Here is a 12,299-nt window from a genome sequence, read left to right as displayed (position 1 = left end):
TGAAGGGATGCTACTAGTTTATTGAAATGAAACTGCTGTTGATACAAAAAGTTTTGATACAAAACTAGAATACAGTGACCTGAAACTAGCACCATTTCATTTTGTCTCACCAAAAATACATACTCTTGTAAGGCCTATAATGTGTTGGCTATGTAAAAAAGACATTAATGTAATGTGTTGATCACTGATGTGAAGTATCAAACTGCTTAAAGTTTATGGTATTCTACTTGTACCCATTAGTTCATTAGCTAAGATTTCTATTGTCCTTGTCTCTGTGTTCTGCAGTTCTCTTGATATCACAAAACAATATAGAATAAATGACACTGAGCAAGAGTAAAGATAGAAGACTCAAACTGTTCTTCAGTATCTATGGGAGGAAACAAGGCTTGAATGCGAAGGATGTCTAGAGTCCCAGGAAGGACATATAAAAAATGGGTAGCTCTAGAAAACAGCAAAGGGAATAATAAAAAGAAGTCACTTCAGGACTGACCATACAAAGTGATTAGTAAAACTCTCTCTTGCAGTTAATCAGAAAAGACAAAAGTACAATTAATAGATGTTAAAAATATTCATATTCAAATTCTATGAAGCTATTTAGATTTGTTAAAGGAACAGTAAGAGGAGTAGGCAGATGGTTTTTTTTTTTTTACTTTACTGTAATATATTTTTCTTCTTGTTGCTGGTTGCAGCTATCTTTTGCTGACTTGTAAAAAGGTGACTGTCCCTTGCCCTTTTTCCTATCTATACAACACCTTTATCTTAGCTGGGATACTTCCTGCAACGTAAGAACCTCTGCACTAGAATTTGTTTGAGGTTAATTTGTGGAAAATTAATCTGGGGTTCTGGAATGAAATGTCTAAGAGATTAGTCCTTCCAGTAGAGACCAAAACAAAGCTATAAATACCACTCAATATTTGTCACCAGTGCCTGTTAAAAATAGTTCCAGAGAACAACAGAGGAAGACAAGTGCATATTCATAAAATACTAATCTACAAAATTTTTAAAGAGGCATTAATGGACTGCTAATGTACACAGAAGAATTTTACACTAGGTAGGTAGTCTAAAACGTAAAAAAACTAAAGCACTAACCAAAACACATACTAAACCTCAAGGATTCTTATTTTATTATTTCAAGTCTGAATTCTATATAACCCTGTAAACATTTTCTTGCTTATGCAAGTTTGGTCACTTGAGCTATTCATGTGAAGATTTGTAAGGAAAGTTAAGTGCATATATAAATACTTGTGGGACTGGTATGTTGTGGAAGGACCCAAACATCATCAAGGCAGGCAGAGAGAATTTAGGTTTCTTTACTGCTATTTATTGATTGTAGTGCTATACAGCTATTAACTATGCTCTCCTTCAGTAATATATGTTGTCACTAAGACTGCTGGGTTTTTTATGCGTGAAGAAATCTTGTCTTGCACTATATTCCCTTTCATTCTTTTCCTGCCCCCTTTGCAAAATATTATACTGGAGCTCAAAAGGCCTTAGCATAGTTTTGATTCTGTTCTTTATCAAAGGAAGCAATCCCTTGCTTGCTTTGTCTGGTACTACATTCCCTTTACTGAGTGCATGGTTGACTTGACAGCTGGTATGTCAGCAGAGTTAAACAAAACTCTGGGATTTTGAAGGTAAGTCCACCATAAATTAAACTACCTGACAAGGTCTGAAAAGAACATATTTAATGAGTTATTTGTGTTACATTAAAGTTAGGGTAGTTGCAAGAATACAGTAATTGTACAGTTAAATTCTGGATGTGTTGAAGAAAGGCTGCTGCTGGTAGTTGCAGCATTGCATTTTGCTTAATCCCAACATGACAAAAATGGTAGACAAGAAGCTCACATGTACTATTGCGAGCTCTTGTGCTGATATGACAGAAAATGGTGATCAATATTTTGTTATTTTCTGCCTTAATTTCTCTTTGCCAAGAATACAACCCAGTTAAGAGTTGCAGAGATCTATAGCCTCAAACTGCCATCTCTGCTGGGCTTTAAGGTTGACCTTTCCTCTTCCACAGAAGTAAGAGATGCATCAGTTGAAGAAACTGTGGACTCCTTCAGCCAGGCTGAATTAAAAGGTAGTGATTTAGAATAAACACTTCTTCAACCCTTGAAATGTGATAACATTCCAAAGTATTTCAACACCTATTTCCAACTGTTGGTCTTGAACTTTCCACACAGCAACAACAATCTCTGTATGAGCAGAAAGCACAGCTGAATTTCACCCTATCAGAAGTAACCTGGCTGTACTCCAGATAGTTCTGTACAGCTAGTCCTTTCTTTAGATTTCAAGGAAAATTGTTCATATTAATTAACAGAATGACCACCTACATTATATTTGTTTTCCTTTCACCAAAAAGGGCTCAAAGCTTTTTTCAGCTCATTAGAATGTTACCTGGGGAAAAAGAGAGAAGTGACTAAGGAATACACCTAGAAAATAAAAAAAACCAAAACCCAGATGTATGAGACTTTTCACCTTGGAAGAGCTGCACAATATGTTCCCAAAAGAACTGTCTTTATGCCACTTAAATGTGCTGCGATAGCATCATGTCACAAAAGAACAGGAAACTAGGAGGAAAACGCTGTGAGGTGAGTGCCTGCCACGTTCACTTGTGTGTGTGCAAGGTGCTGAACTAACCACTGTTTTCCATTCCATGCTGGCAATGTTTTAGCTGGAAAACAGTATTCAGCTCTAAGCATGGACTGAGGAGAGCCCAGAAGAGAGAGGAAGGCTGATAAGCGGTGAGGAAACCTGACACGTAAGGACAAGTTGATAAAATTGTGTTTGTTTTGGTCTAGCAAACAGGAGACAAAGGGAAGATACAAGAGTCTGGAGCAGAGGCAGTAAACATGCAGAGATGAAACAGAGGCACCAACCAGTTGTCTGTTCTTGTGGCTGTATGTTTCTGGAGTGGCTTTAAAGCAGGTGCTCAAAAAGATTTAAAGGCTGTTAGGAGGACAGTCTCCTTTCCCACACCCAGACCAATTAGCAATATTCATGGAACGTTTTTTACCTGAACAAGAGCTTTTTAGTTGACAAAATGAATATAAACAGCAATGATTTGCTAAGCCTGTTCCCTCAGCCTGTTCAATTTATTTATGCAAAATACAAATGTTTAAAGCGATTTAAGGGAGAAATGTGTGGGGTTTTGCTGGGAGTTACATAACATGAATATGTACAACTGCCCTGTAACTCAATCACTATTTATTTCACTAAAATCTACTTGTGAAGTCATGTGCCTGTTAGCAAGTCAGCTATCAGGAAGATGGAATAGAGAAAAACCTGAATTAAAGAGCCATGGAGATTATTTCCACTCTCTACAGTATTTCTGTTGAATTCTAAAAAGAAAAGGCGGCACTCCTACATTTTTGCTTGTCTGCAGATCATGGTTGGTCATCTCTCAAATACAATGAAAATCTTTTCCATCCTTATTAAATCTGTATCAAGCAAGATTTCTGTCAATCCCTTAAATGTTTGCTGAGAGTGCCACTAAAACATGTAATCTTTTTCATTTAGAAAAATTAATTAAAACTATTTAAGATTCTTTATTACCCTGAACCTTCTCTTGTCCCCTTTGTCTATTTTTACAATTGGATTTGCTTCATATTAATGTATTTTCTTCACTCTTTTTGCATGAAATCACAGGAACATAAAGAATAACTTATGACATAGAATGTTAGAATGCAAGCAAAATCATAGAAAAAAACCAGAATGTTGCTTGTGCTGAATTGGTATGACCTTACACAGAAATTTGATTGTTTTTCTGATAGTCTGCATCTTGGACAAGTTTTGCTAAACGCTGTATGAGACAAAATGATTTACAGCCAAAGAAATATTTCAACTCAGGGAAGCTTTCTGCAAAACAAGCCAATACTCCTGTCTCCTCCCTTCTGTTCTAACCCCTGCAGAGCTGGTTCAAATGCAGTCTGGCATCTCTGGCTAAAACCTGTTCTCTCCACTAAAATGAATTGTATGCTTGTAATCAAAGCTGCAGGTTTGTTTTACAGAAATATCTCAGGTACAGAATTAATGAAATATTCAAGAGAAGAGAGATTTGGATGCTGTTTTACATTATCAAGTCTTTCAAAACCAAAATTGGATAGTCTTTAATTTCATTGTCAGCATGAGATAAATAATAGGGTTTGAATTCCTCAGCTGTTGCATTTTATTTTAATTTAATGTGTTTACTAGGAATGTTTTTTGCTATTCCATTACTAGTATATCAACATAACAATTTAATTTGTTCTTAGAATCATAAAATCATTTAGGTTGGAAAAGACCATCGAGTCCAACTGTAAACCTTACACAGCCAAGCCCACCACGTTCTTAGCTGGTCTGAGACAATTTTTTTTTTTTTTTTTTAATCTGATGGCAACTGTCATTTTCTTTGCCCAAGCTAGCTCCCAGCAGTGAAAAATGTCATTACTTGTTTGTTGTTCCTTATGCTAATCTTCACTAGCAAGAGAAGGTGCACATACTGTGGCCAGGCCTCTCCTGCTTAAAACAGTGCCAATCAACTGTACCAATTACTCTGCATAGTGACAACTGCAGCAGTAAAGGTTCACTATGGATTTGTTACTTTAAGGTATGCTTGGGCATGTAGAGAGGATTTTTCTTGTTTGTTTTTACAGCTGACTATTTAATCACAGATGATTTTCTTGCATAAAGGAAGCCTTTTTGAAGAACAAAATAAAATCTAATTATCAGGATTTCACAGCTGTAATTTTACTGTTCAGTATATACTGGATTTAAATCCAAAAGCGTGCAATGCAGCTGTCTTCTGATTGTTTCAGTACAACCACCTAATGTAAATCTGTCTTTATTTTCTTATTTTAATGGCAAAACATTATGGGCGACTACAGTCAATGTTATTCCAGCATAGAATAATCCAAAAGAACAATTTCTCCAATGATAAAACTTCAGTAATAAAATTTGTCCTTTGCAATAAGGACAAATACAGAGTTGTTCATGTAGCGTGACACTGAGCAACCTACATGATCAACCACTTTAAGTGTGAGGTGAGGATGCTTACAGGACTCCAACCATAGAATCTGTTGCATGAGATGACACTGATGACTCATCTTAACAATTAACTTGGCCATCTCCTATAGTTTCAAAACAAGCTGAGGTCTTCCTATTTTCCCATGGTAGTGACACCGAGGTAAAAGTATCTCCCTGACCTCCACATGTAGTAATATGACACCCATAACCACAAGGTTTTGTTTCCTTTATCATACTGCCTGAGTTCTGACATAGAAGCCCAAGTGCTTGCTCTCACTTCACTTACTCTTCCAGATTCATGTGAAAGTAAAGACAACTGTCACCCATGCTGCATAAGTGATCATGTCTCATTAAATCAATGTTACTGGTATTCAAAATGCTCTTAGCTTGTGGGATTTAAACTAAGAAGAATAGTACTGAAAAAAACAGCCACAAACTTTAACAAAAGTAATTACTTTCTTCTGAAACTAAAATATACCTATAAGTATCTGCAGCACAGCTTTGAGTGTTTTCAAAAGCTTGATTTATGGCACTTCACAGTATGTGACTGGGAAGCTGAAAAGGCTTTTCATAGTTGTGGGGATCTTGCATAACTTGGGAAACTCTTGGTAGTTCTTAATTACTCCACTACGATTTGCTCTGTGGGACACTGTATGCACTAAGTAATCAAGAGCCAAGTGTGGAACAAAGGAGCAAAGTGCAAAACACAAATAGACAGCTGGGAAATCATTTCTGAAAAGTTAGCAAAGCCAATGATAATTTTAATTTTAGGGATGAATACCTTCTAACATTAGCAAAGAATGGATTAGAAATTGGAATAACTGGACTAAATCCATTAATAGGGCTATCCTATTTACTGCAAAGGCAAATGGACTAGCAATAAATCCTCCTTTGTTTCAATAAAATGCAATTTCCCTAATCTTCAAGAATCTCTTAAGTTAAAATATTTTATGTCTCAATTTTTAAGGTGTGCTTTTAAATACTGAGACATTCTGAAAATCTTACTCATGGAACATTCAGTCGTGGGCAAGTACTCAGCAAAAACTTCAAGGGGCTTCTGATCTCATATTTTGAAACAACATGGTTTTGTTTATTTTACAAGGAATGCCTATGCTATATAAACTTAAGAATTAGGACTTGTTTAATTGTCACTATTTCCGCATGTTTAAAGGAGTACACATTAACCTGTTCACTTTATAGGTAAAATCTATTGATTCAGGTCAACATGCAAAGGTGTATTTGATTTGCATACATTGTGTGGGAATCTATACAGAAAGGTCTTTGGGGTTATGTTTTGGAAAACTTTAAAGACAGCCTAAATTTGGAGCAAATAGAACTACAGAATCCTGCCAAAGTCTGAAAGTTTTGGGAATAAAGGCTGTTCTTATCATCTGTTCACCCAACAATTATTCCCACCACTGTAAAGTATTGTGTATAAGTTCTCTAAACAAAATGGGAGGGAATTCTTTTATAAAAGGTACAAATTTATTTGTATTGTACAAACATTTCAGGGTAATTCTAGTAATGAGGAGAAAAGTAACAGGAGTGTACTGAAAGCAAAGATGCATCAGTGGGTCAGAACTGATGGAGCTATAGTATGCTGAATTCAAAGTAGCTCTGCTAAGGAACATCTGGTTGAATTTAAATTGCAAAGTTTGGACTCAGCATGATAACACAAACAAACTGATGACATTGGCTTCAGCCTCTAGTAACCAGCTGCTTACAAATAGGGTATCAGTGTAACTACTGCTGAGTATTATTAGAATCCTCTAAGCTTCCATCTGCCTGCTTTTAATCAGGGAGAAAGACAGGTACCACAAGTGAAGAAAGCATATCAAAAAAGGACTGACAATAACATAGTACCAGAAAGGAACTTTGCTGTTTTAAAGAAAGTCTGAGCAGTTGTATTAGAAGGCTGAGAGTTGCATAACATAAAAAAACAGATGTCTTCAAACTGTCTCGTCCAAAAGAAATTTATCTAAATACTGTGAAACTGGGTTGCAAACGCTACCACTAAGGACTTCATAATCTATGCACAGCCACATACTAATTTGGGACCTGAAACAAGAAAAAAAATTATTCTTAAGAAGCTATTTTTTATAGCTAGAAATCCTCCTTAGCTTGTTTTTATACATAATCACTTTTATTAGCCTTCAAAACAGACACAGACAAAGAGCATTACCTTTAAAAATGCCTGCAGCTTTTAAGTCTTGGTGAAACAATGATTCTAACTGCCACGTTGTTTCCCAAGAAAATGAGCCAGTGATTCACCCACTCTCATTAATAAATAGCCAGATCCTTATGAAGTTAATTCAACATAGATAAGACAATTTGTATCACGAAAGGGTAGGGTCTCAGACTTAAATGATTTAGTTGTCTAAAAAAGTAAGTCAAACCATTTCTTTAAAAATAAGTATAATTACAAAGGATTATTTTTTCCAAATAAACCCCCAAAATTGACTGGGGGGTCATGACGTATTGCACATTCCACTTGTAATAGAGAAGATTGCAGTAGCAAAAAAAAGTAATATGAAAATAGAAAGTTTGGAGCATTAATCAAAATAATGCTGAAAAAATACTGGAGTCCGTTGAAATTTACCTGAAGATTTGGATTTTTTTGCTGTTGTTTCTTTGCTCTCCTAGCAAAGTTTTATTGATAACATTTGAAAACTTATCCATACTTTAGAAGATATCTATTCCCACTTCTGCTTTGCAACATGGACAGCACTGAACAAAAAGAGCTTGTAATTATGTGCAACAAAGATAAGTATAAGCAAATAATAAACTTCGATGAGAGTGGATTAGGCAGTGAAAAGGAAAATGTACCTGAAAGGCAACAGAACCAGATAGGAAGAAGAGAATTAAAAGATGGGATGTTAAAGCTTATTTTACAGTCTGTTTTAAAAAAGCCCTGCAGTATAGAGAAGCCAAGTTTTCCATAAAAGAAGGCCTAATGTTAATCTTCAGAGTATTTAAATAAGAGTGCAGTTGGACAAGACAGAGTCATCCAACAGTTTCTGGTCCTTATAGGGACGTTTTCCACTACCTCCTCCTCTTCCTTTTCTCTCTGCTCCTAGCTTACTCCACATTTGTACTTTTGTGATTATGATAGAAGAAACTAACCTCCACGAAAGTATTGTTTTCTGCCAGCTTAGTGAGCAGAATTGCCTCACAGAGGGGGCCAGGCAAGTGCCAGAGCCAGTCATGTGCTGAAAGCCAGTGGAGGAGGAGGAGACATGCAGCTAGGAGCAGGGCAAGATAAATTTAGAAGCCTAAATTTAGACTTTTTTTTTTAATTGCCTACCATTTTCGTGCTTGTAGTCACTCTCATTTGTAAGTAATACTTACTCTGATTAAACCATCTACAGCAGAAGTTTGTATGATGGGAACAGAAAGGTAAAAAGAAGAGGCAAAGGATCAGCTACTTTGTTTTTGTAAACAAAGTCACTCAGCTTTAACCAAAGAAATGAAACTGAGGCACTTACGCTTATTTTTAAACTGTTTCTGTTGCTCTCCTGAAAGACTACGGAGTACAATGGTTGACACTGTTATTTGAGATGATGAAGGTTGAAAACTACTAAAAAGAATCTCTGCTTTTAAGTACTTATAAAAATTGTCATTTGCTGCGATCTGGCTAAAGCCACAGATTTACTGTCCCGGATCATTTTATGATCCCTACAAATAACTCCTGTGTTCATAGAACGTACACTTCAAAATAAGCATGAAAGTGGTCCTAAGACTCACTCTGTATGGTAAAATTTCAAAAGGTACCAACATAAACCCTGAAACACATGGCTGGAAGCAACATCTCCATGATAGTTAATAGTGTAAGTTCCATGTACCAATGAGTACTACTTATGTATACACAATACACCTTCAATGCTGACCTTTAAGGAGCTCAGTACATGCTCACTCTTCCATGAATTAAGTGCATGAGCAATACATTCTTGGGGGACTTAGGCAATAAGGATGCTTAAACACACCCTGCACACCAGAATGAACTTGCTAACAAGCACAAAGCTGATGGTTGGGCTTCAGATTCACTTAGATTTAACAGTAATTTTTACCTTGGCTCTGTCATGTTCTAAACCCATTTAATGAATATCCTGTGGATTCGGATTCCTTTAGTCTGATGCAAGTTCAATTTTGGTTTGTTTAGGGGTGTTTAATCTGCTTATTCTTCAAGTTTTTTGAGTTGAACATTTTCTAAGATGTATTTAAGTGGAAATATTAGAGAAAAAAAAAGCAGATACGGCAAAACTCACAGACTTGCAAAAACTCAGTTTGACTTTGTTCTCACTGGCTAAAAGAGATGTGACCTTAACTTGATTAAATTAGTACCAGACAAAACCCTAGTGGAAACAAAGTCTTTTTTTAGGTTTTCTCTGGTAGCACTTAGAGAATACACACTCCTGTATAAACATAACTTACCAGTGGCCATTTATGGAGGATCAGTGATGAGGCATACAGTTTGTAGAGGTAATCTGTAGCAAGAAGAAGTAAAGTAAGGAGTCCAGACTTACATTTGGCTTCCATAGTAAAACTGAAGAAGTAATTTATAAAGTTATGAACCTTGCCAAAATGGACAAAAACATTTATTTGGATGATTATTCTGAAATTTGCTTCTGGTCAATTGCAAACACTTTAGAAGCATTGTCTAGCCTTACGATGATGTCCTAATTTGGGTCTCTCATACCAACCTCTACAGTATTGTAAGTTTTCAGAATTCAAAGGGTGAACTTCTATTTTGAAATCCCCAAATGGGCATTTTTTCCAGCAAATCTTTTTCAAGGTTCTAAAATAAAATGTCATCCTCTGTACTTCCAGCATATGCCTAATAATTTGTTTCCTGTGTCTTTTCAGCTCTCACCTATTTCTTGTTCCTAAAGGCAATTTTATAATTAGCTCACATTTTATGAGTCCATTTTCTGGAGGAATGAATGTTGTCTCCAGTAGATTCAATTTATGAGAGAGCTTAAAAGGCAGTCTAGCAACAACTGAAATCAGCTGCATCTTTTACATTCACACTCAATCCATTTCTTGATTAACGTGCCAGGCGACTGTTCCAAGTACCCGTCTACATGAAAGATGCCATGTTAGTATTACAGAAAACAGAGCACTATCAATATTTGTAACAATAACTAAACACTATTACCATCTAATAAGTGCTTTCTGGGTTCATATTACCTTTATAACGACAATCAATTAGTTTCATATTGTAGAAATTTGAGTTATATTTCGGGGACGTCTTCTGCGTTTTTTTGTCTTCTATCAGTTCTGTTAAGTGGCTTAAAAACAAAGTCATGTATCAGGGCTGTTAAGCTCCCCGAAGAAGGCAGACTGGTTTTGTTTGCTGCTTTGCAACATTGTCAGTAGTTTTAGGCAGTAATAGATTTAGTGTAGATACCTCTACATGTACTTGCACAAGACCTAAACCCGACAAAAGCCAAACAGAGTTGAAACAAAGATAATTAAAGAGCTGAGATGACCAGGCTCCTTCAGGTTATGACCTGCAAATGACAGTTTGTTTTGCTATTGTGCTGTATAGTTTAGAAATTAAGTCTAATGTAGTTCTCTCCCCTATGTGCATGTAAAAAGCCAACTTCTAACAAAAAAATACTTTCTTCATTCATTGTCCAAACACAATGTAAGGAATATCTGCAGATACAGAGGAGGGCAGCAGTTGCTTTGTATGCTGATTTTCTCTTGTGACAACGATGGAAAAAAAAAAACAACCCTCCTTGATAAAACAAACAAGTTTTGAGAGAGGAAGTAGTATGGAAATTAGAAATGTAAGCCTCATGGCAATACAACTGGGCTCCACCATCACATTTACTGGCATATTTATGGGTACTAACAGTGCATAGTTTGCCTTCCCCTGTTCTTTTACAGCCTTATAATTTTTACTTGCCGCTAAGGTTTTTACCCTGGTATATCCTATTGAAAAAATCCACCTCTGACTCATCTGTTTGAGACTATAGATAATAATCACGGACCATGGGAGGGATAATTAGATTGTTTTGAGGGAGAGAAAGACTATCATGTCTCCAGAGCCCCATTGTCTTTCCAGACACTGACCTTCTCTTTGCCTAGCAGTGAACAGCAAAAAGGGCAGTAAAAGAACATTAAGAGGGGGCTGTAGCCTGGAGTTGACTGGCTTAGACATGCTAAAACTATTAACCTGGTAGAGGAAGGCAAAGAAGAAAGCTTTCCTTACGCTATCCCAGATAAATCTGCTAAATGGCAACTTGCTTACTCACTCCTATTTTCAGACACCGCAGGGCGCTTTTAATCACGATTTTGAGAGATCCATTAGATGTATTTTACTGGACCCAAATTTTGGGTGTGGCTGTGCCCCTCTTGAGGGCAGGAACACGCCAACGGTAGTATTTGAGGGGTTCCCTTTTTATTTCCATATCTGCTATGGCTGGCACTTACTACCTAGTAGTCGTACCCCAAAGTATCACCAGATTTAAGGGCTTCGACGCTCTTAGGCCCCTCGTTTTTGAGCAACCTCATGTGTGTGTAACTTTGTGCCTTGTCATCCCCCCGGGGTTTCACAGGAGCTCTGTGTCCCCGCGGCCCCCACCTCCCCACGGGGACCTCGGGCTGCGGGCTGGGCCCACCTCCACCTGAGGCAGCCCCGGGGGCAGGCCCCGGGCCCACGGCTCCTCCAGTGAGCCCGGGGTGGAAAAGGCGCCGTTTTCGCACCGTCAGCGCTAAGCCTCTTCTCCATTTTGTGCCTGAGGAAAAGGGGAAGGATGGTGACCGGCCCGGCGACGGGGGGGAGGAGATCGCCCATTCCGCGCAGGGGCGAGGGCTCGCCGCCCTCCTCCCCCACAGGGCGCAGCGGGGCTGAGGTAAACCCGGCAAGGTCGGGCGGTAGGCCGGGCCCTGCGGCGTCTCCCTCAGGCAGACGAGGCGGGAGGCAGCGGCGTTTCCTGCCGGGGAGGGGAGGGGAGGCGACGGCGGGCCCGGGGCCGTGGGGCGGGGCGGAGCGGCCGCCATCACGTGTCGTGTGGCAACGAGCGAGCATCCCCGCGACACGCAACGGCGCGGCCGGCAGGAGCGGAGGTAACGTGGGCGGCCGCGCCGCCGCAGCCGGCGGGGAAGTCCGGCGGGGCCCCCGGCGACCGGCACCGCGGCGAGGCGCGGTCTGCCTCCCACCTCGGAGGGAGGCTGCCGGGGCGGCGAGGAGCCCGGCTCGGCGCAGGGGGCTGCCGGCGGCGCAGCCTGCGCCGTGCGCGGAGGTTTCCGGCGCGTCTCCGCGCCGTCGCCTCCCCTGCAGCAGCCGG

General features: G+C 39.0%; 1 protein-coding gene across 1 annotated transcript in view; it reads left to right on the top strand.

The window, feature by feature from the left end:
- The first annotated feature begins 11,994 nt into the window (after positions 1-11,994).
- The window catches only part of SLC7A6 (solute carrier family 7 member 6), a 33,026-nt gene continuing 32,721 nt past the window's right edge, over positions 11,995-12,299 (top strand). Inside the window, exon 1 of the mRNA XM_069793721.1 lies at positions 11,995-12,078. The gene's annotated coding sequence lies outside the window, so the exon portion shown is untranslated. The remainder of the gene's footprint in view (positions 12,079-12,299) is intronic.

The sequence above is a fragment of the Haliaeetus albicilla genome, chromosome 10 (assembly GCF_947461875.1).
Source record: "Haliaeetus albicilla chromosome 10, bHalAlb1.1, whole genome shotgun sequence".
NCBI lineage: Eukaryota > Metazoa > Chordata > Aves > Accipitriformes > Accipitridae > Haliaeetus > Haliaeetus albicilla.
The sequence above is the reverse complement of the archived record's forward strand: the minus strand, read 5'-3'. Positions and strand labels throughout refer to the sequence as shown.